Consider the following 27,594-nt stretch of genomic DNA (forward strand, 5'->3'; position numbering starts at 1 on the left):
TATGGTCCGTTGGTTTATATGCAAATGTGAGTCAAGAAGCAGGGGCATTTTAATCGATATTAGAACGAGAAGGAGATGTGCAGTGTGAACGCACAAGGAAACAAATGATGGGAAGGGGGAGGGAAGGAGAAGGAGTGTATGTATTTTCAGCACGAAGTGAAACAGGTGCAATCATACCAGCACAAATGTAACGGATCCCATTAGTACTCCGCAGTTAAGTATGCTTTGGCGAAAGTAGTACAAGGATGGGTTACCTCCTGAGAAGTTCTCGTGTTGCACCCATTTTTTTTTTCAGATGGGTCGTTCGACGTTACGCTCGACTGGAACTTTGGTCCGCTGGTTTATATGCAAATGTGAGTCAAGATGCAGGGGCATTTTAATTGATATTAGAACGAGAAGGAGAGGTGAAGTGTGAACGCACCAAGAAATAAATGACGGAAGGGGGAAGAAAGGAGAATGAGTGTATGTATTTACAGCGCGAAATGAAACAGGTGCGATCATACCAGCACTAATGCACCGGATCCCATCAGAACTCCGAAGTAAAGTGTGCTTGGGCGAGAGTAGTACTTGGATTAGTGACCTCCTGGGAAGTCCTCGTGTTGCACCCATTTTTTTTGGATAGGTCGTTCGACATTACGCGCGAATGGAGTTATGAACCGCTTGTTCATTCACAAAGGTGAGTCACGGTGCCGAAAAATTTTACTTGATATTAGAACGAGATGAAGAGATGGAGAGTGGACGCACAAGGAAACAAATGACGGGAGGGGGGATGGAAGTAGAAAGAGTGTATGTATTTGCAGAGCAGAATGAAACATGAGCGATCATACCAGTACTAATGCAATGGATTCTATAAGAACTCCGCAAGTTAAGGGTGCTTGGGCGAGAGTAGTACTAGGATGGGTGACCTCCTGCAAAGTCCTTATATTTCACCCATTTTCTTGGGAAGTCCTCGTGTTGCACACATTTTTTTGCAGATAATTCTTTCGACATTACGCGCGACTTGAGTTATGATCCGCTGGTTTTTATGCAAATGTGAGTCAAGACGCATGGGCATTTTAATTGATATTAGAATGAGAAGGAGAGGTGAAGTGTGAATGCACCAGGAAACAAAAGATGAGAGGGGGAAGAAATGAGAAGGAGTGTATGTATTTGCAGCGCGAAATGAAACAGGTGCGATCATACCGGTACTAATGCTCCGGATCCCATCAGAACTACGCAGTTAAGTGTGCTTGGGTGAGAGTAGTACACAGGTGGGTGATCTCCTGGGAAGTCCTCGTGTCACACCCATTATTTTTCGGATGGGTCGTTTGACGTTACGCGCGAATGGAATTATGAACCGCTGGTTCATTCGCAAAGGTGGGTCACGGTGCTGGGGCATTTTACTTGATAGTAAAACGAGATGGAGAGATGCATAGTGCACGTAAAAGGAAACAAATGATGGGAGGGGGGATGGAAGGAGAAAGAGTATATGTATTTCCAGCGCAGAATGAAACATGAGCGATTATACCAGTACTAATGCAATGGATTCAATCATAACTCCGCAAGTTAAGGGTGCTTGGGCGAGAGTAGTACTAGGATGGGTGACCTCCTGCAAAGTCCTTATATTTCACCCATTTTCTTCGGAAGTCCTCGTGTTGCACCCATTTTTTGAAGATGATTCTGTCAACGTTACGCGCGACTAGAATTATGGTCTGCAGGTTTATTCGCAAATGCGAGTCACTGAGCCGTCGTATTTTACTTGATACTAGAACGAGAATGGGAGGTGCAGTGCACACGCACACAGAAACAAATGACGAGAGGGGGAAGAAATGAGAAGGAGTTTATGTATTTGCAGCGCGAAATGAAATAGGTGCGATTAAACCAGCACTAATGCACTAGATCCCATCAGAACTCCGCAGTTAAGTGTGTTTGGTCGATAGTAGTACTCGGATGGGTGACCTCCTGGGAAGTCCTTGTGTTGCACCCATTTTTTTTCGGATGGGTCGTTCGACGTTACGCGCGAATGGAATTATGAACTGCAAGTTCATTCGCAAAGGTTAGTCACGGTGCCGGGACATTTTACTTGATATTAGAACGTGAAAGAGAGATGCAAAGTGCACGCACAAGGAAACAAATGACGGGAGGGGGGATGGAAGGAGAAAGAGGGTATGTATTTGCAGCGCATAATGAAACATGAGCCATCATACCAGCACTAATGCAACGGATTCTATAAGAACTCCGCAGGTAAGGGTGCTTGGGCGAGAGTAGTTCTAGGATGGGTGACCTCCTGCGAAGTCTTTATATTTCACCCATTTTCTTGGGAAGTGCTCGTTTTGCACCCATTTTTTGGCAGATGATTCTTTCGACGTTACGCGCGACATGAATTATGGTCCGCAGGTTTATTCGTAAATGTGAGTCACGACTCCGTGACATTTTACTTGATATATGAATGAGAACGCGAGGTGCAGTGCGCACGCACAAGGAAACAAATAACGCCAGGGGCAAGAAAGGAGAATGATTGTATGTATTTACAGCGTAAAATTAAACAGATGCGATCATACCAACACTAATGCACCGGATCCTATCAGAACTCCGCAGTTAAGTGTGTTTGGGCGAGAGTAGTACTCGTATGGGTGACCTCCTAGAAAGTCCTCGTGTCGCACCAATTTTTTTTCAGACGGGTCGTTCGACGTTACGCGCTACTGAAACTATGGTCCGCTGGTTTATACACAAATGTGAGTCAAAAAGCAGGGGCATTTTAATCGATATTAGAACGAGAAGGAGAGGAGCAGTGTGAACGCACAAGGAAACAAATGATGGCAGGGGAGAAGGAAGGAGAAGGAGTGCATGTATTTTCAGCACGAAATGAAACAGGTGCGATCATATCAGCACAAATGTAACGGATCCCATCAGAACTACGCAGTTAAGTGTGCTTTGGCGAAAGTAGTACAAGGATGGGTTACCTCCAGGGAAGTTCTCGTGTTGCACCCTTTTTTTTTTCCAGATGGGTCGTTCGACTTTACGCGCGACTGGAACTATGGTCCGCTGGTTTATACGCAAATGTGAGTCAAGACGCATGGGCATTTTAATTGATTTTAAAACGAGAAGGAGATGTGAAGTGTGAATGCAACAGGAAACAAATGACGGGAGGGGAAAGAAAGGACAAGGAGTGTATGTATTTGCAGCGCGAAATGAAACAGACGCGATCATACTAGCACTAATGAACCGAATCCCATCTGAACTCCGCAGTTAAGTGTGCTCTGGCGAGAGTAGTACTTGGATGGGTGACCTCCCTGGAAGTCCTCGTGTTGCAACAATTTTTTTTCGGATGGGTCGTTCGACGTTACGCGGGAATGGAATTATGAACCGCTGGTTCATTCTTAAAGGTGAGTCACGGTGCCAAGGTATTTTACTTGATATTTGAACGAGAAGGAGAGATGCAGAGTGGACGCAAAAGGAAACAAATGACGGGAGGGGGGATGGAAGGAGAAAGAGTGTATGTATTTGTATAGCAGAATGAAACATGAGCGATCATACCACCACAAATGCAACGGATTCTATCAGAACTCTGAAAGTTAAGGGTTTTTGGGCGAGAGTAGTACTAAGATGGGTGACCTCCTGCGAAGTCCTTATATTTCACCCATTTTCTTGGGAAGTTCTCGTGTTGCACCCATTTTTTTGCAGATGATTCTTTCGACATTATGCGCGACTTGAATTATGGTCCTCAGGTTTATTCGCAAATGTGAGTCACGGCGCCGTGGCATTTTACTTGATATTTGAACGAGAACGGGAGGTGCAGTGCGCACGCACCAGGAAACAAATGACGGGATGGGGAAGAAAGGAGAAGGAGTGCATGTATTTGCAGCGCAAAATTAATCAGGTGCGATCATACCAGCACTAATGCATTGGATCCCATCAGAACTCCGCAGTTAAGTGTGCTTGGGCGAGAGTTGTACTCGGATGTGTGACCTCTTGGGAAGTCCTCGTGTTGCACCCATTTTTTTTCGGATGGGTCGTTCGACGTTACGCGCGAATGGAATTATGAACCGCTGGTTCATTCGCAAAGGTGAATCACGGTGCTGGGGCATTTTACTTGATATTAGATTGAGAAGGAGAGATGCAGAGTGCACGCATAAGGAAACAAATGACGGGAGGGGGGATGCAATGATTTGCAGCGCTGAATAAAACATGAGAGATTATACCAGCACTAATGCAACGGATTGTATCAGAACTCCGCAAATTAAGGGTGTTTGGGTGATAGCAGTACTAAGATGGGTGACCTCCTGCGAAGTCCTTATATTTCACCCATTTTCTTGGGAAATCCTCGTGTTGCACCAATTTTTTTGCAGATGATTCTTTCTACGTTAGGCGTGACTTGAATTATGGTCCGCAGATTTATTCACAAATGTGAGTCACGGCGCCGTGGCATTTTTCTTGATATTTGAACGAGAACGAGAGGTGGAGTGCGCACGCACAAGGAAACAAATGACGGGAGGGGGAAGAAAAGAGAAGGAGTGTATGTATTTGCAGAGTGAAATTAAACAGGTGCGATCATACCAGCACTAATGCACCGGATCCCATCAGAACTCCGCATTTAAGTGTGCTTGGGCGAGAGTAGTACCCGTATGGGTGACCTCTTGGGAAGTCCTCGTGTAGCACCAATTTTTTTTCAGACGGGTCGTTCGACGTTACACGCAACTAGAACTACGGTTCGCGGGTTTATATGCAAATGTGAGTCAAGAAGCAGGGGCATTTTAATCGATATTAGAACGAGAAGGAGAAGTGCAGTGTGAACGTACAAGGAAACAAATGATGGGAGGGGGGAGGGAAAGAGAAGTAGTGTATGAATTTTCAGCACAAAATGAAACAGGTGCGATCATACCAGCACAAATGCATCGGATCCCATCAGTTAAGTGTGCTTTGGCGAAAGTAGTACAAGGATGGGTTACCTCCTGGGAAGTTCTCGTGTTGCACCCATTATTTTTTTCAGATAGGTCGATCGACGTTACGCGCGACTGGAACTATGGTCCGCTTGTTTATACGCAAATGTGAGTCAAGAAGTAGGGGCATTTTAATCGATATTAGAACGAGAAAGAGAGGTGCAGTGTGAACGCACAAGGAAACAAATGATGGGAGGGGGGAGGGAAGGAGAAGGAGTGTATGTATTTTCAGCACGAAATGGAACAGGTGCAATCATACCACCACTAATGCAACGGATCTTATCAGAACTCTGCAGTTAAGTGTGCTTTGGTGAAAGTACTACAAGGATGGGTTACCTCCTGGGAAGTTCTCGTGTTGCACCTATTTTTTTTTTAGATGAGTCGTTCGATGTTACGCACGACTGGAACTATGGTCCGCTGGTTTATACGCAAATGTGAGTCAAGACGCAGGGGCATTTTAATTGATATTAGAACGAGAAGGAGAGGTGGAATGTTAACGCACCAGGAAACAAATGACGGTAGGGGGAAGAAAGGAGAAGGAGTGTATGTATTTGCAGCGCGAAAATAAACAGGTGCGATCATACCAGCACTAATGCACCGGATACCATCAGAACTCCGCAGTGAAGTGTGCTTGGGCGAGAGTAGTACTCGGATGGGTGATCTCCTGGGAAATCTTCGTGTGGCACCCATTTTTTTCGAATGGGTCGTTCGACGTTACGCGCGAATAGAATTATGAACCGCTGGTTCATTCGCAAAGTTGAGTCACGGTGCCGGGACATTTTACTTGATATTAGAACGAGAAGGCGAGATGCAGAGTGTAAGCACAATGAAACAAATGACGGGAGGGGGGATGGAAGGAGAAATAGTGTATGAATTTGTAGCGCAGAATGAAAGATGAGCGATCATACCAGCACTAATGAACCGGATTCTATCATAACACCGCAGTTAAGGGTGCTTGGGCGAGAGTAGTACTAGGATGGGTGACCTCTTGCGAAGTCCTTATATTTCACCCATTTTATTGGGAAGTCCTCGTGTTGCACCCATTTTTTTTCAGATGATTCTTTCAACGTTACACGCGACTTGAATTATGGTCCGCATGTTTATTCGCAAATGTTAGTCACGGCGCCGTGGAATTTTACTTGATAGTAGAACGAGAACGGGAGGTTCAGTGTGCACGAACAAGGAAACAAATGACGGGAGGGGGAAGAAATGAGAAGGAGTGTATGTATTTGCAGTGCGAAATTAAACAGGTTTCGATTATACCAACACTAATGCACCAGATCCCATCATAACTCCGCAGTTAAGTGTGCTTGGGCGAGAGTAGTACTCGGATTAGTGACCTCCTGGGAAGTCCTCGTGTTGCAACCATTTTTTATCAGATGGGTCGTTCGACGTTACGCGCGAATAGAATTTTGAACCGCAGGTTCATTCGCAAAGGTGAGTCACAGTGCCGGGGCATTTTACTTGATATTAGAACGAGAATGAGAGATAAAGAGTGCACGCACAAGGAAACAAATGACGGGAGGGGGGATAGAAGGATAAAGAGTGTATATATTTGCAGCGCAGATTGAAACATGAGGGATCAAACCAGCACTAATGCAACAGATTCTATCAGAACTCTGCAGGTAAGGGTGCTTGGGCAACAGTAGTACTAGGATGGGTGACCTCCTGCGAAGTCTTTATATTTCACCAATTTTCTTGGGAAGTCCTCGTGTTGCACCCATTTTTTTTGCAGATGATACTTTCGACGTTATGCGCGACTTGAATTATGGTCCGCAAGTTTATTCCAAAATGTGAGTCACGGCCCCGTAGCATTTTACTTGATATTAGAACGAGAACGGGAGGTGCAGTGCGCACGCACAAGGAAACAAATGATGGGAGGGGGAAGAAAGGAGAAGGGATGTATGTATTTGCAGCGCAAAATTAAACAATTGCTATCATACCAGCACTAATACAATAGATCCCATCAGAACTCTGCAGTCAAGTGTGCTTAGGCGAGAGTAAATCTCAGATGGGTGACCTCCTGGGAAGTCCTCGTGTCGCTCCATTTTTTTTTTCAGACGGGTCGTTCGATGTTACGCGCGACTGGAACTATTATCCGCTGGTTTATACGCAAATGTGAGTCAAGAAGAAGGGACATTTTAATCGATATTAGAACGAGAAGGAGACGTGCAGTGTGAACGCACAAGGAAACAAATGATGGGATGGGAGAGGAAAGGAGGAGTGTATGTATTTTCAGCACGAAATGAAACAGGTGCGATCACACCAGTATAAATGCACTGGATCCCATCAGAACTACGCAATTAATTGTGCTTTGGCAAAAGTAGTATAAGGATGGGTTACCTCCTGGGAAGTTCTCGTGTTGCACCCTTTTTTTTTTCAGATTGGTCATTCGACGTTACTCGCGACTGAAACTATAGTCCGCTGGTTTATACGCAAATGTGAGTCAAAACGCAGGGGCATTTTAATTAATATTAGAACGAGAAGGAGAGGTGAAGTGTGAACGCACCAGGAAAGAAATGACGGGAGGGGGAAGAAAGGAGAAGGAGTGTATGTATTTTCAGCGCGAAATGAAACAGGTGTGATCATACCAGCACTAAAGCACCGGATCCCATTAGAACTCCGCAGTTAAGTGTGCTTGGGTGAGAGTAGTACTCGGATGGGTGTCTTCTTGGGAAGTCCTCGTGTTGCACCCATTTTTTTTCGAATGGGTCGTTCGACATTACGCGCAAATGGAATTATGAACCGCTGGTTCATTCGCAAAGGTGAGTCACGGTGCTGGGGCATTTTACTTAATATTAGAACGAGAATGAGAGATGCAGAGTGCACGCACAAGGAAACAAATGATGGGAGGGGGGATGGAAGGAGAAAGAGTGTGTGTATTTGCAGCGCAGAATGAAACATGAGCGATCATACCAGCAGTAATGCAACGGATTCTATCAGAACTCGGCAAATTAAGGGTGCTTGGACGATAGTAGTACTAGGATGGGTGACCTAATGCGAAGTCCTTATATTTCGCCCATTTTCTTGGGAAGTTCTCGTGTTGCCCCCATTTTTTTTTTAGATGGTTCGTTCGACGTTACGCGCGACTGGAACTATGGTCCGCTAGTTTATATGCTAATGTGAGTAACGGCGCCGTGGCATTTTACTTGATATTTGAACGAGAACTGGAGGTGCAGTGCGCATGCACAAGGAAACAAATGACAGGAGGGGGAAGAAAGGAGAAGGAGTGTATGTATTTGCAGTGCAAAATTAAACAGGTGCGATCATACCAGCACTAATGCACCGGATCCCATCAGAACTCCGCAGTTAAGTAATCTTGGGCGAGAGTAGTACTCGGATGGGTGACCTCCTGGGAAGTCCTCCTGTTGTACCCATTTTTTTTCAGATGGGTCGTTCGACGTTATGCGCGAATGGAATTATAAACCGCTGGTTCATTCGCAAAGGTGAGTCACGGTGCTGGGGCATTTTTCTTGATATTAAAACGTGAAGGAGAGATGCAGAGTGCACGCACAAGGAAACAAATGACGGGAGGGGGGATGGAAGGAGAAAGAGTGTATGTATTTGCAGCGCAGAATTAAACATGAGCGATCATACCAGAACTAATGCAACGGATTCTATCAGAACTCCGCAAGTTAAAGGGTGTTTGGGCGATAGTAGTACTAGGATGGGTGACCTGATGCGAAGTCCTTATATTTCACCCATTTTTTTGGGAAGTCCTCGTGTTGCACCCATTTTTTTGCAGATTCTTTTGACATTACGCGCGACTTGAATTATGGTCTGCAGGTTTATTCGCAAATGTGAGTCATGATGTCGTGGCATTTTACTTGGTATTAGAACGAGAACGGGAGGTGCAGTGCGCACGTACAAGGAAACAAATTACGGGAGGGGGAAGAAAGGAGAAAGAGTGTATGTATTTGCAGTGCGAAATTAAACAGGTGCGATCATACCAGCACTAATGCACCGGATCCCATCTTAACTCCGCAGTTAAGTGTGCTTGGGCGAGAGTAGTACTCGGATGGGTGGCCTCCTGGGAAGTCCTCGTGTCACACCAATTTTTTTTTTCAGACGTGTCGTTCGACGTTACGCGCGACTGGAACTATTTTTTGCTGGTTTATACGCAAATGTGAGTTAAGAAGAAGGGGCATTTTAATCTATATTACAACAAGAATGAGGGGTGCAGTGTGAACGCACAAGGGAAAAAATGATGGGAGGGGGGAGGGAAGGAGAAGGAGTGTATGTATATTCAGCACGAAATGAAACAGGTGCAATTATACCAGCACAAAAGCACCGGATCTCATCAGAACTTCGCAGTTAAGTGTGCTTTGGCGAAAGTAGTACATGGATGGGTTACCTCCTGGGAAGTTCTCATGTTGCACCGATTTTTTTTTCAGATGGGCCGTTCGACGTTACGCGCGACTGGAACTACGGTCTGCTGGTTTATACGCAAATGTTAGTCAAGACGCAGGGGCATTTTAATTGATATTAGAACGATAACGGGAGGTGAAGTGCGCACGGACAAGGAAACAAATGATGGGAGGGCGAAGAAAGGAGAAGGAGTGTATGTATTTGCATCGCGTAATTAAACAGGTGCGATCATACCAGCACTAATGCACCGGATCCCATTAGAACTCCGCAGTTAAGTATGCTTGGGCGAGAGTAGTACTCGGATGGGTGACCTCTTGGGAAGTCCACGTGTTGCACCTATTTTTTTTCGGATGGGTCGTTCGATGTTACTCCCGAATGGAATTATGAACCGCTGGTTCATTCGCAAAGGTGAGTCACGGTGCCGGGACATTTTTTTTGATATTAAAACGTGAAGGAGAGATGCAGAGTGCACGCACAAGGAAACAAATGACGGGAGGGGGGATGGAAGGAGAAAGAGTGTATGTATTTGCAGCGCAGAATGAAACATGAGCGATCCTACCAGCACTAATGCAACGGATTCTATCATAACTCCGCAAGTCAAGGGTGCTTGGGAGAGAAGTACTAGGATGAGTGACCTCCTGCGAAGTCCTTATATTTCACCCATTTTCTTTAGAAGTCCTTGTGTTGCACCCATTTTTTTACAGATGATTCTTTCGACGTTATGCAGGACTTGAATTATGGTCCGCAAGTTTATTCGTAAATGTGAGTCACGGCGCCGTGGCATTTTACTTGATATTTGAACTAGAACGGGAGGTGCAGTGCGCACGCACAAGGAAACAAATGACGGGAGTGGGAAGAAAGGAGAAGTTGTGTATGTAATTGCAGCGCGAAATTAAGCAGGTGCGATCATACAAGAACTAATGCACCGGATCTCATCAGAACTCCGCAGTTAAGTGTGCTTGAGCGAGAGTAGTACTCGGATGGGTGACCTCTTGGGAAGTTCTCGAGTTTCACCCATTTTTTTTTTCAGATGGGTCGTTCGACGTTAAGCGTGACTGGAACTATGGTCCACTGATTTATACGCAAATGTGAGTCAAGACATAGGGGCTTTTTAATTGATATTAGAACGAGAAGGAGAGGTGAAATGTGAACGCACCAATAAACAAATGACGGGAGGGGGACAAAAGGAGAAGGAGTGTATGTATTTGAAGCATCAAATGAAGCAGGCGCGATCATGCTAGCACTAATTCACCGGATCCAATCAGAACTCCGCAGTTAAGTGTGCTCTAGTGAGAGTAGTACTCGGATGGGTGACGTCCCCGGAAGTCCTCGTGTTGCACCCATTTTTTTCGGATGGGTCGTTCGACGTTACGTGCGAATGGAATTATGAACCACTGGTTCATTCGCAAAGGTGAGTCACGGTGTTGGGGCATTTTACTTGATATTATAACGAGAAGTTGAGATGCAAAGTGGACGCACAAGGACACAAATGTTTGGTGGGGGGATGGAAGGAGAAAGAGTATATGTATTTGTAGCGCAGAATGAAACATGAGCGATCATACCAGCACTAATGCAACGGATTTTATAAGAACTCCGCAAGTTAAGGGTACTTGGGCGAGAGTAGTACTAGGATGGGTGACCTCCTTCGAAGTCCTTATATTTCACCCATTTTCTCGGAAAGTCCTCATGTTGCACCCATTTTTTTGCAGATGATCCTTTCGACGTTACGCGCGAATTGAATTATGGTCTGCAGATTTATTCGCAAATGTGAGTCACGACGCCGAGGCATTTTACTTGATATTTGAACGAGAACGGGAGGTGCAGTGCGTACACATAAGGAAACAAATGACGGGAGGGTGAAGATAGGAGAAGGAGTGTATGTATTTACAGCGCAAAATTAAACTGGTGCGATCATACCAGCACTAATGCACCGGATCCCATCAGAACTCTGCCGTTAAGTGTGCTTGGGAGAGAGTAGTGCTCGGATGGGTGACCTCCTAGGAAGTCCTAGTGTCGCACCAATTTTTTTTCAGACGGGTCGTTCGACGTTACGCGCGACTGGAACTATGGTCCGCTGGTTTATACGCAAATGTGAGTCAAGAAGCAGGGGCATTTTAATCGATATTAGAACGACAAAGAGAGGTGCAGTGTGAACACACAAGGAAACAAATGATGGGAGGGGAGACGAAAAGAGAAGGAGTGTATGTATTTTCAGCACGAAATGAAACAAGTGCGATCATATTAGCACAAATGCACCGGATCCCATCACAACTCTGCAGTTAAGTGTGCTTTGGCGAAAGTAGTACAAGGATGGGTTATCTCCTGGAAAGTTCTCGTATTGCACCAATTTCTTTTTTCAGATGGGTCGTTCGACATTACGCGCGACTAGAACTATGATCCGCTGGTTTATACTCAAACGTGAGTCAAGACGCAGGGGCATTTTAATTTATATTAGAACGAGAAGGAGAGGTGAAGTGTGAACGCACTAGGAAACAAATGACGGTAGGGGGAAGAAAGGAGAAGGAGTGTATGTATTTACAGCGCGAAGTGAAACAGGTGCGATCATACCAGCACTAATGCATCGGATCCAATCAGAACTCCGCGGTCAAGTGTTCTTGGGCGAGAGTAGTACTCGGATGGGTGACCTCCTGGGAAGTCCTCGTGTCGCACCAATTTTTTTTCGGATGGGTCGTTCGTCGTTACGCGCGAATGAAATTATGAACCGCTGGTTCATTCGCAAAGGTGAGTCACGGTGTCAGGGAATTTTACTTGATATTAGATCAAAATGAGAGATGCAGAGTGCACGCACAAGGAAACAAATGATGGGAGGGGGGATGGAAGGAGAAAGAGTGTATGTGTTTGCAGCGCAGAATGAAACATGAACTATCATACCAGCACTAATGCAACGGATTCTATCAGAACTCCGCAAGTTAAGGGTGCTTGGGCGAGAGTAGTACTAAGACGGGTGAGCTCCTGCGAAGTCCTTATATTTCACCCATTTTCTTGGGAAGTCCTCGTGTTGCACCCATTTTTTTTTCAGATGAGTCGTTCGACTTTACGCGCGACTGGAACTATGGTCCGCTGGTTTATACGCAAATGTGAGTCACGGCACCGTGGCATTTTACTTGATATTTGAACGAGAACGGAAGGTGCAGTGCGCACGCACAAGGAAACAAATGACGGGGAGGGGAAGAACGGAGAAGGAGTGAATGTATTTGCAGCGCGAAATTAATCAGGTGCGATCATACCAGCACTAATGCACCGGATCCCATCAGAACTCCGCAGTTAAGTGTGTTTGGGCGAGAGTGGTACTCGGATGGATGACCTCCTGGGAAGTTCTCGTGTTGCACCTATTTTTTTTTGGATTGGTCGCTCGACATTGCGCGCGAATGGAATTATGAACCGCTGGTTCATTCGCAATGATGAGTCACGGTGCCGGGGCATTTTACTTGATATTAAAACGAGAAGGAGAGATGCTGAGTGCACGCGCAACGAGACAAATGACGAGAGGGGGGATGGAAGGAGAAAGAGTGTATGTATTTGCAACGCAGGATGAAACATGAGCGATCATACCACCACTAATGCAACGGATTCTATCAGAACTCCGCAAGTTAAAGGTGCTTGGGAGAGAGTAGTACTAGGATGGGTGACCTCCTGCGAAGTTCTTATATTTCACCAATTTTCTTGTGAAGTCCTCGTGTTGCACCCATTTTTTTGTAGATGATTCTTTCGATGTTACGCGTGACTTGAATTATTGTCCGCAGGTTTATTCACAAATGTGAGTCACGGCGAAGTGGCATTTTACTTGACATTTGAACGAGAATGGGAGGTGCAGTGCGCACGCACAACGAAACAAATATCAGTAGGGGGAAGAAAGAAGAAGGAGTGTATGTATTTGCAGCGCGAAATTAAATAGGTGCGATCATACCAGCACTAACGCACTGGATCCCATCGGAACTCCGTAGTTGAGTGTGCTTGGGCGAGACTAGTACTCGGATGGGTTACCTCCCAGGAAGTCCTAGTGTCGCACTAATTTTTTTTCAGACGGATCGTTCGACGTTACACGCGACTGGAACTATGGTCCGCTGGTTTATACGCAAATGTGAGTCAAGAAGCAGGAGCATTTTAATCGATATTAGAACGAGAAGGAGAGGTGCAGTGTGAACGCAAAAGGAAACAAATTATGGGAGGGGGAGGGAAGGAGAATGAGTGTATGTATTTTCAGCATGAAATGAAACAGATGCGATTATACCAGCACAAATGCACCGGATCCCATCAGAACTCCGCAGTTAAGTGTGCTTTGGTGAAAGTAGTACAAGGATGGGTTACCTCCTGGGAAGTTCTAATGTTGCACCCATTTTTTCTTTCAGATAGGTCGTTCGACGTTACGCGCTACTGGAACTATAGTCCGCTGGTTTATACGCAAATGTGAGTCAAGACGCAGGGGCATTTTAATTGATATTAGAACGAGAAGGAGAGGTGAAGTGTGAACGCACCAGGAAACAAATGACGGGATGGGGAAGAAAGGAGAAAGAGTGTATGTATTTGCAGCGCGAAATGACACAGGTGCAATCATACCAGCACTAATGCACCGGATCCCATCAGAACTCCGCAGTTAAGTGTGCTTGAGCGAAAGTAGTACTCGGATGGGTGACCTCTTGGGAAGTCCTCATGTCGTACCCATTTTTTATTCGGATGGGTCGTTCGACGTTACGTACGAATGGCATTATGAACTGCTGGTTCATTCGCAAAGGTGAGTAACGGTGCTGGGACATTTTACTTGATATTAGAACGAGAAGGAGAGATGCAGAGTGCACGCACAAGGAAACAAATGACGGGAAGGGTGATGGAAGGAGAAAGAGTGTATGTATTTGCAGCGCAGAATGAAACATGAGCGATCATACCAGAACTAATGCACCGGATTCTATCAGAACTCCCCAAGTTAAGGGTGCTTGGGCGAGAGTAGTACTAGGATGGGTGACCGCCTGCGAAGTCCTTATATTTCACCCATTGTCTTGGGAAGTCCTCGTGTTGCACTCATTTATTTGCAGATGATTCTACTGACGTTACGCACGACTTGAATTATGGTCCGCAGGTTTATTTGCAAATGTGAGTCACGGAACCATGGCATTTTACTTGATATTTGAACGAGAACAGGAGGTTCAGTGTGCACGCACAAGGAAACAAATAACGGGAGGGGGAAGAAACGAGAAGGAGTGAATGCATTTGCAGCGCATAATTAATAAGGTGCAATCATAGCAGCTCCTTTGCACCGGAATCCATCAGAATTCCGTAGTTAAGTGTGCTTGGGCAAGAGTAGTACTCGAATGGGTGGCCTCCTGGGAAGTCCTCGTGTCGCACCAATTTTTTTTTCAGATGGGTAGTTCGACGTTACACGCGACTGAAACTATGGTCCGTTGGTTTATACGCATATATGAGTCAAGAAGCAGGGGCATTGTAATCAATATTAGAACAAGAAGGAGAGGTGTAGTGTGAATGCACAAGGAAACAAATAATGGGAAGGGGGAGGGAAGGAGGAGGAGTGTATGTATTTTCAGCAAGAAATTAAAAAGGTGCGATCATACCAGCACAAATTCACCAGATCCCATCAGAACTATGTAGTTAAGTGTTCTTTGGCGAAAGTAGTACAAGGATGGGTTACCTCCTGGGTAGTTCTCGTGTTGCACCCATTTTTTTTCAGATGGGACGTTCGATGTTACGCGTAACTAGAACTATGGTCCGCTGGATTATACGCAATTGTGAAGTGTGAACGCACCAGGAAACCAATGACGGGAGGGGGAAGAAATGAGAAGGAGTGTATGTATTTGCAGCGCGAAATGAAACAGGTGCGATCATACCAGCACTAATGCACCGGATTCCATCAGAACTCCGCAAATAAGTGTGCTTGGTCGAGAGTAGTACTCGGATGGGTGAACTCCTGGGAAGTCCTCATTTTTTACCCATTTTTTTTTCTGATAGGTCGTTCGACGTTACGCGCGAACGGAATTATGAATCGCTGGTTCATTCGCATAGGTAAGTCACGGTGCTGGGTCATTTTACTTAATATTAGAACGAGAAGAAGAGATGCAGAGTGCACGCACAAAGAAACAAATGACGGGAGGGGGGATGGAAGGAGAAAGAGTGTATGTATTTGCAGCGCAGAATAAAACATGAGGGATCATACCAGCACTAATGCAACGGATTCTATGAGAACTCCGCAAGTTAAGCGTGCTTGGGCGAGAGTAGTACTCGGATGGGTGACCTCCTGCGAAGTCCTTATATTTCACCCAATTTCTTAGGAAGTCCTCGTGTTGCACTCATTTTTTTACAGATGACTCTTTCAACGTTACGCGCGACTTGAATTATGGTCCGCAGGTTTATTTGCAAATGTGAATCACGGCGCCGTAGCATTTTACATGATATTAGAACGAGAACGGGAGGTGCGGTGCGCACGAACAAGTAAAAAAATTATGGGAGGGGGAAGAAAGGAGAAGGAGTGTATGTATTTGCATCGCGAAATTAAACAGATGTGATCATACCAGCACTAATGCACCTGATTCCATCAGAACTCCGCAGTTAAGTGTGCTTGGGCAAGAGTAGTTCTCGGATGGGTGACCTCTTAGAAATTTCTCGTGTCGCACTAATTTTTTTTTCAGACGGGTCGTTCTACGTTATGCGCGACTGGAGCTATGGTCCGCTGATTTAAACGCAAATGTGAGTCAAGAAGCAGGGGCAATTTAATCGATATTAGAATGAGAAGGAGAGGTGCAGTGTGAACGCACAAGGAAACAAATGATTGGAGGGGGGAGGGAAGGAGAAGGAGTGTATGTATTTTCAGCATGAAATGAAACAGGTGCAATCATACAAGCACAAATGCACCCGATCCCATCACAACTCCGCAGTTAAGTGTGCTTTGGCAAAAGTAGTACAAGGATGGGTTGCCTTCTGGGAAGTTCTCGTGTTGAACCCATTTTTTTTTTCAGATGGATCGCTCGACGTTACACGCAACTAGAATTATGAACCGCAGGTTCATTCGTAATGGTGAGTCACGGTATCGGGGCATTTTACTTGATATTAGAACAAGAAGGAGAGATACAGAGTGCACGCACAAGGAAACAAATGATGGGAGGGGGATAGAAGGAGAAAGAGTGTATGTATTTGCAGCGCAGAATGAATCATGAGCGATCATACCAGCACTAATGCAACGGATTTTATCAGAACTCCGTAAGTTATGGGTGCTTGGGCGAGAGTAGTACTAGGATTGGTGACCTCCTGCGAAGTCCTTATATTTCACCCATTTTCTTGGAAAGTTCTCGTGTTGCACCCATTTTTTTTTCAGATGGGTCGTTCGACGTTACGCGCGACTGGAACTATAGTCCGCTGATTTATACGCAATTGTGAGTCAAGAAACAAGGGCATTTTAATCGATATTAGAGCGAGAAGGAGAGGTGCAGTGTGAACGCACAAGGAAACAAATGATGGGTGGGGGGAGGGAAGGAGGAGTGTATGTAATTTCAGCACAAAATTAAACAGGTGCGATCATACCAGCACAAATGCACCGGATCCCATCAGAACTCCGCAGTTAAGTGTGCTTTGGTGAAAGTAGTATAAGGATGGGTTACCTCATGGGAAGTTCTCGTGTTGCACCCTTTTTTTTTTTAGATGGGTTGTTCGACGTTACGCACAACTGGAACTATGATTTGCTGGTTTATACGCAAATGTGAGTCAAGACGCATGGGTATTTTAATTGATATTAGAACGAGAAGGAGATGTGAAGTGTGAACGCACAAGGAAACAAATGACGGGAGGGGGAAGAAAGGAGAATGAGTGTATGTATTTACAGCGCAAAATTAAATCGGTGCGATCATACCAGCACTAAAGCACCACATCCCATCAGAACTCCGCTGTTAAGTGTGCTTGCGCGAGAGTAGTACTCGGATGGGTAACCTCCCGGGAAGTCCTCATGTTGCACCAATTTTTTTTTTCGGATGGGTCGTTCGACGTTACGCGCGAATGGAATTATGAACCGCTGGTTCATTCGCAAAGGTGTGTCACGGTGCCGGGGCATTTTTCTTGATATTAGAATGAGAAGGAGAGATGCAGAGTGCACGCACAAGGAAACAAATGATGGGAGGGGGGAGGGAAGGAGAAGGAGTGTATGTATTTGCAGCGCATAATAAAACAGGTGCGGTCATAAACGCACCGGATGCCATCAGAACTCCGTAGTTAAGTGTGCTTTGGGGAGAGTAGTACTCGGATGGGTAACTTCCTAGAAAGTCCTTGTGTTGCACCTATTTTTTTTTCGGATGGGTCGTTCGAAGTTACGCGCGAATGGAATTATGATCCGCTGGTTCATTCGCAAAGGTGAGTCACGGTGCCGAAGCATTTTACTTGATATTAGAACGAGAAGGAGAGATGCAGAGTGCACGCACAAGGAAACAAATGACGGGAGGGGGGATGGAAGGAGAAAAAGTGTATGTATATGCAGCGCAGAATGAAACATGAGAGTTCATACCAGAACCAATGCAACGGATTCTATCAAAACTTCGCAAGTTAAGGGTGCTTGGGCGAGAGTTGTACTAGGATTGGTGACCTCCTGCGAAGTCCTTATATTTCACCCATTTTCTTGGGAAGTCCTCGTGTTGCACCAATTTCTTTGCAGATGATTCTTTCGACGTTACGCTTGACTTGAATTATGGTCCGCAGGTTTATTTGCAAATGTGAGTCACGGTGTCGTGGCATTTTACTTGATATTTAAACGAGAACGGGAGGTGCAGTGCGCATGCACAAGGAAACAAATGACGAGAGGGAGAAGAGAGGAGAAGGAGTGTAAGCATTTGCAGCACAAAATTAAACAGGTGCAATCATACCAGCACGAATGCATCGGATTCCATCAGAACTCCGTAGTTAAGTGTGCTTGGGCGAGAGTAGTACTCAGATGGGTGACCTCCTAGGAAGTCGTCGTATCGCATAAATTTTTTTTCAGATGGGTCGTTCGACGTTCCACGCGACTGGAATTATGGTCCGCTGGTTTCTACGCAAATGTGAGTCAAGAAGCAGGGGCATTTTAATGGATATTAGAACGAGAATGAGAAGTGCAATGTGAACGCAAAAGGAAACAAATGATGAGAGGGGGGAGGGAAGGAGAAGGAGTGTATTTATTTTCAGCACCAAATGAAACAAGTGCGATGATACCAGCACAAATGGACCGGATCCCATCAGGACTCTGCAGTAAACTGTGCTTTGGCGAAAGCAGTACAATGATGGATTACCTCCTGGGAAGTTCTCGTGTTGCACCCTTTTTTTTTTCAGATGGGTCGTTCAACGTTACGCGTGACTGGAACTATGGTCCCCTGGTTTATACGCAAATGTGAGTCAACACGCAGGGGCATTTTAATTGATATTAGAACGAGAAGGAGAGGTGAAGTGTGAACGCACCAGGAAACAAATGACTGGATGAGAAAGAAGGGAGAAGGAGTGTATGTATTTGCAGCGCGAAGTGAAACAGGTGAGATCATACCAGCACTAATGCACCGGCACCCATCAGAACTCTGAAGTTAAGTGTGCTTGGGCGACAGTAGTACTCGGATCGGTAACCTCCTGGGAAGTCCTCATGTTGCACCCATTTTTTTTCGGATAGGTCGTTCGATGTTACGCGCGAATGGAATTATGATCCGCTGGTTCCTTCGCAAAGGTGAGTAACAGTGTCGGGGCATTTTACTTGGTATTAGAACGAGAAGGAGAGATGCAGAGTGCACGCACAAGGAAACAAATGACGGGAAGGGGGATGGAAGGAGAAAGAGTGTATGTATTTGCAGCGCTGAATGAAACATGAGTGATCATACTATAACTAATGCAACGATTCTATCAGAATTCCGCAAGTTAAGGGTGCTTGGGCGAGAGTAGTACTAGGATGGGTGACCTCCTGCGAAGTCCTTATATTTCACCCATTTTTTTGCAGATGATTCTTTCGACGTTACGTGCGAATTTAATTATGGTCCGCACGTTTATTCGCAAATGTGAGTCACGGCGCCGTGGCATTTTAATTGATATTTGAACGAGAACGGGAGGTGCAGTGCGCACGCACAAGGAAATAAATAACAGGAGGGGGAAGAAAGGAGAAGGAGTGTATGTATTTGCAGCGCGAAATTAAACAGGTGCGATCATACCAGCGTTAATGCACCAGAACCCATCTGAACCTCGCAGTTAAGTTTGCTTGGGCGAGAGTAGTACTCGGATCGGTGACCTCCTGGGACGTCCTCGTGTTGCACCCATTTTTTTTCGGATGGGTCGTTCGACGTTACACGCAAATGGAATTATGAACCGCTGGTTCATTTGCAAAGGTGAGTCTCGGTAGCGGGGCATTTTACTTGATATTAGAACGAGAAGGAGAGATGCAGAGTGCAAGCACAACGAAACAAATGACAGGAGGGTGGATGGCAGGAGAAAAAGTGTATGTATTTGCAGCGCAGAATGAAACATGAGCTATCATACAAGATCTAATGCAACGGATTCTATCAGAACTCCGCAAGTTAAGGGTGCTTCGGCGAGAGTAGTACTAGGAAGGGTGACCTCCTGCGACGTCCTTTTATTTTACCCATTTTCTTGGGAAGTCCTTGTGTTGCACCCATTTTTTTGCAGATGATACTTTCGACGTTACGCACGACTTGAATTATGGTCCACAGCTTTATTCGCAAATGTGAGTCACGGTGCCTTGGTATTTTACTTGATATTTGAACGAGAACGATAGGTGCAGTAAGCACGCACAAGGAAACAAATGACGGGAGGGGGAATACACGAGAAGGAGTGTATGTATTTACAGCGCAAAATTAATCAGTTTCGATCATGCCAGCACTAATGCACCGGATTCCATCTGAACTCCGCAGTTAAGTGTGCTTGGGCGAGAGTAGTACTCGGATGGGTGACCTCCTGGGAATTCCTCGTGTCGCAAAAATTTTTTTTCAGACGGGTCATTCGACGTTACGCGCGAATAGAATTATGAACCGCTGGTTCATTCGCAAAGGTGATTCACGGTGTTGGGGCATTTTACTTGATATTAGAACGAGAAGGAGAGATGCAGACTGCACGCACAACGAAACAAATGGCGGGAGGGAGGATGGAAAGAGAAAGAGTGTATGTATTTGCAGCGCAGAATGAAACATGAGCGATCATACCAGCACTAATGCAACGGATTCTATCAGAACTCCGGAAGTTATTGGTGCTTGGGCGAGAGTAGTACTAGGATGGGTGACCTCTTGCAAAGTACTTAAATTTCATCCATTTTCTTGCGAAGTTCTCGTGTTGCACCCATTTTTTTTTCAGATGGGTCGTTCGACGTTACGTGCGACTGGAACTATGGTCTGCAGGTTTATTCGCAAATGTGAGTCACGGCGCCGTGGCATTTTACTTGATTTTTGAACGAGAAGGAGAGGTGAAGTGTGAACGCACCAGGAAACAAATGACGGGAGGGGGAAGAAAGGAGAAGGAGTGTATGTATTTGAAGTGCAATATGAAACAGGTGGGATCATACCAGCATTAATGCACCAGATCCCATCAGAACTCCGCAGTTAAGTGTGCTTGGGCGAGAGTAGTACTCGGAAGGGTGACCTCCAGGGAAGTCCTTGTGTCGCACCAATTTTTTTTCAGAGGGGTCGTTCGATGTTACACGCGACTGGAACTAGGGTCCGCTCGTTTGTACGCAAATGTGAGTCAAGAAGCAGGGGCAATTTAATCGATATTAGAACGAGAAGGAGTGGTGCAGTGTGAACGCACAAGGAAACGAATGACGGGAGGGGGAGGGAAGGAGAAGGAGTGTATGTATTTGCAGTATAAAATGAAACAGGTGCAATCATACCAGCACAAATGCACCGGATCCAATCAGATCTCCGCAGTTAAGTGTGCTTTAGCGAAAGTAGTACAAGGATAGGTTACCACCTGGGAAGTTCTCGTGTTGCACCCTTTTTTTTTCTGATGGGTCGTTCGACTTTACGCGCGACTGGAACTATGGTCTGTTGGTTTATATGCAAATGTGAGTCAAGAAGTAGGGGCATTTTAATCGATATTAGAACGAGAAAGGGAGGTGCAGTGTGGACGCACAAGGAAACAAATGATGGGAGGGGGGAGGGGAGGAGAAGGAGTGTATGTATTTTCAGCACGAAATGAAACAAGTGCGATCATACCAGCATAAATGCATCGGATCCCATCAGAACTCCGCAGTTAAGTGTGCTTTGGCGAAAGTAGTACAAGGATGGGTTACCTCCTGGGAAGTTCTCGTGTTGCACCCATTTTTTTTTCAGATTGGTCGTTGGATGTTACGCTCGACTGGAACTATGGTCCGCTGGTTTATACGCAAATGTAAGTCAAGACGCAGGGGCATTTTAATTGATATTAGAACGAGAAGGATAGGTGAAGTGTGAACGCACCAGGAAACAAATGACAGGAGGGGGAAGAAAGGAGAAGGAGTGTATGTATTTGCAGTGCGAAAATAAACAGGTGCGATCATACCAGCACTAATGCACCGGATCCCATTAGAACTCCGCAGTCAAGTCTTCTTATGCGAGAAAAGTACTCAGATGGGTGACCTCCTAGGAAGTCCTCGTGTTGCACCAATTTTTTTTTGGATGGGTCGTTCGACGTTATGCACGAATGGAATTATGAACCGCTGGGTCATTAGCAAAGGTGAGTCATGGTGCCGGGACATTTTACTTGATATTAGAACGAGAAGGAGAGATGTAGAGTACACGCACAAGGAAACAAATGGCGGGAGGGGGGATGGAAGGAGAAAGAGTGTATGTATTTGCAAGTACATAATGAAACATGAGCGACCATACCAGAACTAATGCAACGGATTCTATCAGAACTCCGCGGTTAAGGGTGCTTGGACGAGAGTAGTACTAAGATGGGTGACCTCCTGCGAAGTCCCTATATTTCACCTATTTTCTTGGGAAGCCCTCGTGTTGCACCCATTTTTTTGCAGATCATTCTTTCGACGTTACGCGCGACTTGAATTATGGTCCGCAGGTTTATTCACAAATGTGAGTTACGGCACCGTGTGATTTTACTTAATATTAGAACGAGAACGGGAGGTGGAGTGCGCACGCACAAGGAAACAATGACGAGAGGGGGAAGAAAGGAGAAGGAGTGTATGTATTTGCAGCGCGAAATTATACATGTGCGATCATACCAGCACTAATGCACCGAATCCCACCAGAACTCAGCAGTTAAGTGTTCTTCGGTGAGAGTAGTACACGGATGGGTGACCTCCTAAGAAGTCCTCGTGTCGCACAAATTTTTTTTCAGACGGGTCATTCGACGTTACACGCGACTGGAACTATGGTCCGCTGATTTATACGCAAATGTGAGTCAAGAAGCAGGGGCATTTTAATCGATATTAGAGCGAGAAGTAGAGGTGCAGTGTGAACGCACAAGGAAACAAATGATGGGAGGGGGGAGGGAAGGAGAAGGAGTGTATGTATTTTTAGCACGAAATGAAACAGGTGCGATCATACCAGCAAAAATGCACCGGATCCCATCAGAAATCCGCAGTTAAGTGTGCTTTGGTGAAAGTAGTACATGGATGGTTTACCTCCTGAGAAGTTCTCGTGTTGCACCCATTTTTTTTTAGATGGCCCGTTCAACGTTAAGCGCGACTTAAACTATGGTCCGCTGGTTTATACTCAAATGTGAGTCAAGACGAGAAGGAGAGGTGAAGTGTGAACGAACCAGTAAATAAATGACGGGAGGGGAAGAAAGGAGAAGGAGTGTATGTATTTGCAGCACGAAATGAAACAGGTGCGATCATACCAGCACTAATGCACCGGATCTGAACTCCGCAGTTAAGTGTGCTTGGGCGATAGTAGTACTCGGATGGGTGACCTCCTGGGAAGTCCTCGTGTTGCACCCATTTTTTTCGGATGGGTCGTTCAACGTTATGCGCGAATGGAGTTATGAACCGTTGGTTCATTCGCAAAGGTGAGTCACAGTGTCGGGGCATTTTACTTGATATTAGAACGAGAAGAAGAGATGCAAAGTGCACGCACAAGGAAACAAATGACGGGAGGGGGGATGGAAGGAGAAAGAGTGTATGTATTTGCAGCGGAGAATGAAACATGAGCGATCATACCAGCAGTAATGCAACGGATTCTATCAGAACTCTGCGGTTAAGGATGCTTGGGCGAGAGTAGTACTAGGATGGGTGACCTCCTGCGAAGTCCTTATGTTTCACCCATTTTATTGGGAAGTCCTCGTGTTGCACCTATTTTTTTGCAGATGATTCTTTCGACGTTACGTGCGACTTAAATTATGGTCCGCAGGTTTATTCACAAATATGAGTCACGGCGCCGTAACATTTTACCTGATATTAGAATGAGAACGGGAGGTGCAGTGCGCACGCACAGGGAAACAAATGACAGGAGGAAGAAAGGAGAAAGAGTGTATGTATTTGAAGCGCGAAATTAAATAGGTGCGATCATACCAGCACTAATGCACCGGATCCCATCAGAACTCCGCATTTAAGTGTGCTTGGGCGAGAGTAGTACTCATATGGGTGACCTCTTGGGAAGACCTCGTGTTGCACCCCTTTTTTTTTGGATGGGTCCTTCGACGTTACGCGCGAATGGAATTACGAACCGCTGGTTCATTTGCAAAGGTGAGTCACAGTGCTGGGGCATTTTACTTGATATTAGAATGAGAAGGATAGGTGAAGTGTGAACGCACCAGGAAACAAATGACGGGAGGGGGAAAAAAGGAGAAGGAGTGTATGTATTTGCAGCACGAAATGAAACAGGTGCGATCATACTAGCACTAATGCACCGGATACCATCAGAACTCCGCAGTTAAGGGTTCTTGGGCGAGAGTAGTACTAGGATTTGTGACGTCCTCCGAAGTCCTTATATTTCACCCATTTTCTTGGGAAGTTCTCGTGTTGCACCCATTTTTTTTTCAAATGAGTCGTTCGACGTTACAAGCGACTGGAAATATGGTCCGCTGGTTTATACACAAATGTGAGTTAAGACGTAGGGGCATTTTAATTTATATTAGAACGAGAAGGAGAGGTGAAGTATGAACGCACCAGGAAACAAATGTCGGGAGGGGGAAGAAAGGAGAAGGAGTGTATGTATTTACAGCGCTAAATTAAACAGGTGTGATCATACCAGCACTAATGCACCGGATCCCATCAGAACTCCGCAGTTAAGTGTACTTAGGCGAGAATAGTACTCGGATGGGTGACCTCCTGGGAAGTCCTCTTGTCGCACCAATTTTTATTCAAACGGGTCGTTCGACGTTACTTGCGACTGGAACTATGGTTCGCTGATTTATACGCAAATGTGAGTCAAGAAGAAGGGGAATTTTAATTGATATTAGAACGAGAATGAGAGGTGCAGTGTGAACGTACAAGGAATCAAATGACAGGAGGGGGAATAAAGGAGAAGGAGTGTATGTATTTGCAAGGCGAAATTAAATAGGTGCCATCATACCTGCACTAATGCACCGGATCCCATCAGAACTCCGCAGTTAAGTGTGCTTGAGCTAGAGTAGCACTCGGATTGGTGACCTCCTGGGAAGTCCTCATGTCGCACTTATTTTTTTAGATGGGACGTTCGACGTTACGCGCGACCGGAACTATGTTTTGCTGGTTTTTACGCAAATGTGAGTCAAGACTCAGGGGCATTTTAAATGATATTAGAACGAGAAGGAGAGGTGAAGTGTGAACGCACAAGGAAATAAATGACGGGAGGGGGAAGAAAGGAGAAGGAGTGTATGTATTTGCAGCGCGAAATTAACCAGGTGCGATCATACCAGCACTAAAGCACCGGATCCCATCAAAACTCCGTAGTTAAGTGTGCTTGGGCGAGACTAGTACTCGATGGGTGACCTCTTAGGAAGTCCTCGTGTTGCACTCATTTTTTTTCGGATGGGTCGTTCGACGTTACGCGCGAATGGAATTATGATCCGCTGGTTCATTCGCAAAGGTGAGTCACGGTGTCGGGGTATTTTACTTGATATTAGAACGAGAATGAGAGATACAAAGTGGACGCACCAGGAAACAAATGATGGGAGGGGGAAGAAAGGAGAATGAGAGTATGTATTTGCAGCGCGAAATAAAACAGGTGCGATCATACCAGCACTAATGCACCGGATCCAATCAGAACTCCGCAGTTAAGTGTAGTACTCGGATTGGTGACCTCCTGGGAAGTTCTCGTGTTGCACCCATTTTTTTCCGGATAGGTCGTTCGACGTCACGCGCGAATGGAATTATGAACCGCTGGTTCATTCGCAAAGGTGAGTCACAGTGCCGGGGCATTTTACTTGATATTAGAACGAGAAAGAGAGATACTGAGTGCACGCACAAGGAAACAAATGACGGGAGGGGGGATGGAAGGAGAAAGAGTGTATGTATTTGCAGTGCAGACTGAAACATGAGCGATCATACCAGAACTAATGCAACGGATTCTATCAGAATTCCGCAAGTTAAGAGTGTTTGGGCGAGAGTAGTACTAGGATGGGTGACCTCCTTCGAAGTCCTTATATTTCACCTATTTTCTTGGGAAGTCCTCGTGTTGCACCCATTTTTTTGCAGATGATTCTCTCGACGTTACGGGTGACTTGAATTATGGTCCGCAGGATTATTCGCAAATGTGAGTCACGGCGCCGTGGCATTTTACTTGATATTAGAACGAGAACGGGAGGTGCAGTGCGCACGCACAAGGAAACAAATGACAGGAGGGAGAAGAAAGGAGAAGGATTTTATGTATCTGCCGCATGAAATTAAATAGGTGCGATCATACCAGCACTAATGCACCGGATCCCATCAGAACTCCTTAGTTAAGTGTGCTTGGGCGAGAGTAGTACTCGGATGGGTGACCTCGAGGAAAGTCCTCGCGTCACACTAATTTTTTTTCAGACGGGTCGTTCGACGTTACGCACAACTGGTACTAGGGTCCGCTGGTTTATACGCAAATGTGAGTCAAGAAGCTGGGGCATTTTAATTGATATTAGAAGGAGAAGGAGAGGTGCAGCGTGAACGCACAAGGAAATAAATGATGGGAGGGGGAGGGAAGGAGGAGTGTATGTATTTTCAGTACGAAATGAAACAGGTGCGATCATACCAGCACTAATGCAACGGATTCTATCAGAACTCCACAGTTAAGGTGCTTGGGAAAGACTAGTACTAGGATGGGTGACCTCCTGCGAAGTCCTTATATTTCACCCATTTTATTAGGAAGTCCTCGTGTTGCACCTATTTTTTTGCAGATTATTCTTTCGACGTTACGCGCGACTTGAATTATGGTCCGAAGGTTTATTCGCAAATGTGAGTCACGGCGCCGTGGCATTTTACTTGATATTATAACGAAAACGGGAGGTGCAGTGCGCACGCACAAGGAAACAAATGACGGGAGGGGGAAGAAAGGAGAAGGAGTGTATGTATTTGCAATGCGAAATTAAATAGGTTCGAACATTCCAGCCCTACTGCAACAGATCCCATAACAAACTCCGCAGTTAAGTCTGCTTGGGCGAGAGTAGTACTCGGATGGGTGACCTCCTGGGAAGTCCTCGTGTCGCACTAATTTTTTTCAGACGGGTCGTTCGACGTTACGCGCGACTGGAGCTATGGTCCGCTGGTTTATAAGCAAATGTGAGTCAAGAAGTAGGGGCATTTTAATCGATATTAGAACGAGAATGAGAGGTACAGCGTGAACGCATAAGAAAACAAATGATGGGAGGGGGGAGGGAAGGAGAAGTAGTGTATGTATTTTCAGCACGAAATGAAACAGGTGCGATCATACCAGCACAAATGCCCCGGATCCCATCAGAACTCCGCAGTTAAGTGTGCTTTGGCGAAAGTAGTACAAGGATGGGTTACCTCCTGGGAAGTTCTCGTGTTGCATCCTTTTTTTTTTTCAGATGGGTCGTTTGACTTTACGCGTGACTGGAACTATGGTCCGCTGGTTTATACGCAAATGTGAATCAAGATGCAGGGGCATTTTAATTCATATTAGAACGAGAACAGGAGGTGAAGTTTGAACGCACTAGGAAACAAATGACGGTAGGCGGAAGAAAGGAGAAGGGGTGTATGTATTTGCAGCGCAAAATGAAACAGGTGCGATCATACCAGCACTAATGCACCGGATCCCATCAGAACTCCGTAGTTAAGTGTGCTTGGGCGACAGTAGTACTCGGATCGGTGACCTCCTGGGAAGTCGTCGTGTTGCACCCATTTTTTTTCTGATGGGTCGTTCGACGTTACGCACGAATGGAATTATGAACCGCTGGTTCATTCGCAAAGGTGAGTCACGGTGCCGGGGAA

The 27,594-nt window shown here is 45.7% G+C and overlaps 3 non-coding genes and 39 pseudogenes across 3 annotated transcripts; all 42 read left to right on the forward strand.

Moving 5' to 3' along the window:
* The first annotated feature begins 163 nt into the window (after positions 1-163).
* LOC148255582 (5S ribosomal RNA) lies at positions 164-282 on the forward strand (annotated as a pseudogene).
* Positions 283-489: 207 nt separating this feature from the next.
* On the forward strand, positions 490-608 carry LOC148255583 (5S ribosomal RNA; annotated as a pseudogene).
* A 560-nt stretch (positions 609-1,168) lies between these two features.
* Positions 1,169-1,287, forward strand: LOC148255584 (5S ribosomal RNA; annotated as a pseudogene).
* A 560-nt stretch (positions 1,288-1,847) lies between these two features.
* LOC148255585 (5S ribosomal RNA) lies at positions 1,848-1,966 on the forward strand (annotated as a pseudogene).
* Positions 1,967-2,526: 560 nt separating this feature from the next.
* Positions 2,527-2,645, forward strand: LOC148255586 (5S ribosomal RNA; annotated as a pseudogene).
* A 206-nt stretch (positions 2,646-2,851) lies between these two features.
* LOC148255587 (5S ribosomal RNA) lies at positions 2,852-2,970 on the forward strand (annotated as a pseudogene).
* A 207-nt stretch (positions 2,971-3,177) lies between these two features.
* On the forward strand, positions 3,178-3,296 carry LOC148255588 (5S ribosomal RNA; annotated as a pseudogene).
* A 561-nt stretch (positions 3,297-3,857) lies between these two features.
* Positions 3,858-3,976, forward strand: LOC148255589 (5S ribosomal RNA; annotated as a pseudogene).
* A 546-nt stretch (positions 3,977-4,522) lies between these two features.
* On the forward strand, positions 4,523-4,641 carry LOC148255590 (5S ribosomal RNA; annotated as a pseudogene).
* Positions 4,642-5,489: 848 nt separating this feature from the next.
* LOC148255591 (5S ribosomal RNA) lies at positions 5,490-5,608 on the forward strand (annotated as a pseudogene).
* Positions 5,609-6,168: 560 nt separating this feature from the next.
* On the forward strand, positions 6,169-6,287 carry LOC148255592 (5S ribosomal RNA; annotated as a pseudogene).
* A 1,209-nt stretch (positions 6,288-7,496) lies between these two features.
* LOC148255593 (5S ribosomal RNA) lies at positions 7,497-7,615 on the forward strand (annotated as a pseudogene).
* A 562-nt stretch (positions 7,616-8,177) lies between these two features.
* On the forward strand, positions 8,178-8,296 carry LOC148255594 (5S ribosomal RNA; annotated as a pseudogene).
* A 559-nt stretch (positions 8,297-8,855) lies between these two features.
* LOC148255595 (5S ribosomal RNA) lies at positions 8,856-8,974 on the forward strand (annotated as a pseudogene).
* A 208-nt stretch (positions 8,975-9,182) lies between these two features.
* LOC148255596 (5S ribosomal RNA) lies at positions 9,183-9,301 on the forward strand (annotated as a pseudogene).
* Positions 9,302-9,507: 206 nt separating this feature from the next.
* LOC148255597 (5S ribosomal RNA) lies at positions 9,508-9,626 on the forward strand. Its single transcript, XR_015820965.1, has one exon. It is a non-coding gene; the product is annotated as a 5S ribosomal RNA (ribosomal RNA).
* Positions 9,627-10,185: 559 nt separating this feature from the next.
* LOC148255598 (5S ribosomal RNA) lies at positions 10,186-10,304 on the forward strand (annotated as a pseudogene).
* An 886-nt stretch (positions 10,305-11,190) lies between these two features.
* On the forward strand, positions 11,191-11,309 carry LOC148255599 (5S ribosomal RNA; annotated as a pseudogene).
* A 532-nt stretch (positions 11,310-11,841) lies between these two features.
* On the forward strand, positions 11,842-11,960 carry LOC148255600 (5S ribosomal RNA; annotated as a pseudogene).
* Positions 11,961-12,521: 561 nt separating this feature from the next.
* On the forward strand, positions 12,522-12,640 carry LOC148255601 (5S ribosomal RNA). The gene has a single exon (XR_015819731.1). It is a non-coding gene; the product is annotated as a 5S ribosomal RNA (ribosomal RNA).
* Positions 12,641-13,201: 561 nt separating this feature from the next.
* LOC148255602 (5S ribosomal RNA) lies at positions 13,202-13,320 on the forward strand (annotated as a pseudogene).
* Positions 13,321-13,525: 205 nt separating this feature from the next.
* Positions 13,526-13,644, forward strand: LOC148255603 (5S ribosomal RNA; annotated as a pseudogene).
* A 207-nt stretch (positions 13,645-13,851) lies between these two features.
* Positions 13,852-13,970, forward strand: LOC148255604 (5S ribosomal RNA; annotated as a pseudogene).
* An 888-nt stretch (positions 13,971-14,858) lies between these two features.
* On the forward strand, positions 14,859-14,977 carry LOC148255605 (5S ribosomal RNA; annotated as a pseudogene).
* Positions 14,978-15,812: 835 nt separating this feature from the next.
* Positions 15,813-15,931, forward strand: LOC148255606 (5S ribosomal RNA; annotated as a pseudogene).
* Positions 15,932-16,818: 887 nt separating this feature from the next.
* LOC148255607 (5S ribosomal RNA) lies at positions 16,819-16,937 on the forward strand (annotated as a pseudogene).
* A 206-nt stretch (positions 16,938-17,143) lies between these two features.
* Positions 17,144-17,262, forward strand: LOC148255608 (5S ribosomal RNA; annotated as a pseudogene).
* An 881-nt stretch (positions 17,263-18,143) lies between these two features.
* LOC148255609 (5S ribosomal RNA) lies at positions 18,144-18,262 on the forward strand (annotated as a pseudogene).
* Positions 18,263-20,122: 1,860 nt separating this feature from the next.
* Positions 20,123-20,241, forward strand: LOC148255610 (5S ribosomal RNA; annotated as a pseudogene).
* Positions 20,242-20,803: 562 nt separating this feature from the next.
* On the forward strand, positions 20,804-20,922 carry LOC148255611 (5S ribosomal RNA; annotated as a pseudogene).
* Positions 20,923-21,127: 205 nt separating this feature from the next.
* On the forward strand, positions 21,128-21,246 carry LOC148255612 (5S ribosomal RNA; annotated as a pseudogene).
* A 206-nt stretch (positions 21,247-21,452) lies between these two features.
* LOC148255613 (5S ribosomal RNA) lies at positions 21,453-21,571 on the forward strand (annotated as a pseudogene).
* Positions 21,572-21,777: 206 nt separating this feature from the next.
* On the forward strand, positions 21,778-21,896 carry LOC148255614 (5S ribosomal RNA; annotated as a pseudogene).
* An 885-nt stretch (positions 21,897-22,781) lies between these two features.
* Positions 22,782-22,900, forward strand: LOC148255615 (5S ribosomal RNA; annotated as a pseudogene).
* Positions 22,901-23,076: 176 nt separating this feature from the next.
* LOC148255616 (5S ribosomal RNA) lies at positions 23,077-23,190 on the forward strand (annotated as a pseudogene).
* A 556-nt stretch (positions 23,191-23,746) lies between these two features.
* LOC148255617 (5S ribosomal RNA) lies at positions 23,747-23,865 on the forward strand. Its single transcript, XR_015820721.1, has one exon. It is a non-coding gene; the product is annotated as a 5S ribosomal RNA (ribosomal RNA).
* A 560-nt stretch (positions 23,866-24,425) lies between these two features.
* LOC148255618 (5S ribosomal RNA) lies at positions 24,426-24,544 on the forward strand (annotated as a pseudogene).
* A 205-nt stretch (positions 24,545-24,749) lies between these two features.
* Positions 24,750-24,868, forward strand: LOC148255619 (5S ribosomal RNA; annotated as a pseudogene).
* A 203-nt stretch (positions 24,869-25,071) lies between these two features.
* Positions 25,072-25,189, forward strand: LOC148255620 (5S ribosomal RNA; annotated as a pseudogene).
* An 871-nt stretch (positions 25,190-26,060) lies between these two features.
* On the forward strand, positions 26,061-26,179 carry LOC148255621 (5S ribosomal RNA; annotated as a pseudogene).
* Positions 26,180-27,059: 880 nt separating this feature from the next.
* Positions 27,060-27,178, forward strand: LOC148255622 (5S ribosomal RNA; annotated as a pseudogene).
* A 207-nt stretch (positions 27,179-27,385) lies between these two features.
* On the forward strand, positions 27,386-27,504 carry LOC148255623 (5S ribosomal RNA; annotated as a pseudogene).
* Positions 27,505-27,594: the final 90 nt, after the last annotated feature.

Source organism: Carica papaya, chromosome 5, assembly GCF_054855325.1.
Source record: "Carica papaya isolate Zhongbai chromosome 5, ASM5485532v1, whole genome shotgun sequence".
Taxonomy (NCBI): Eukaryota; Viridiplantae; Streptophyta; class Magnoliopsida; order Brassicales; family Caricaceae; genus Carica; species Carica papaya.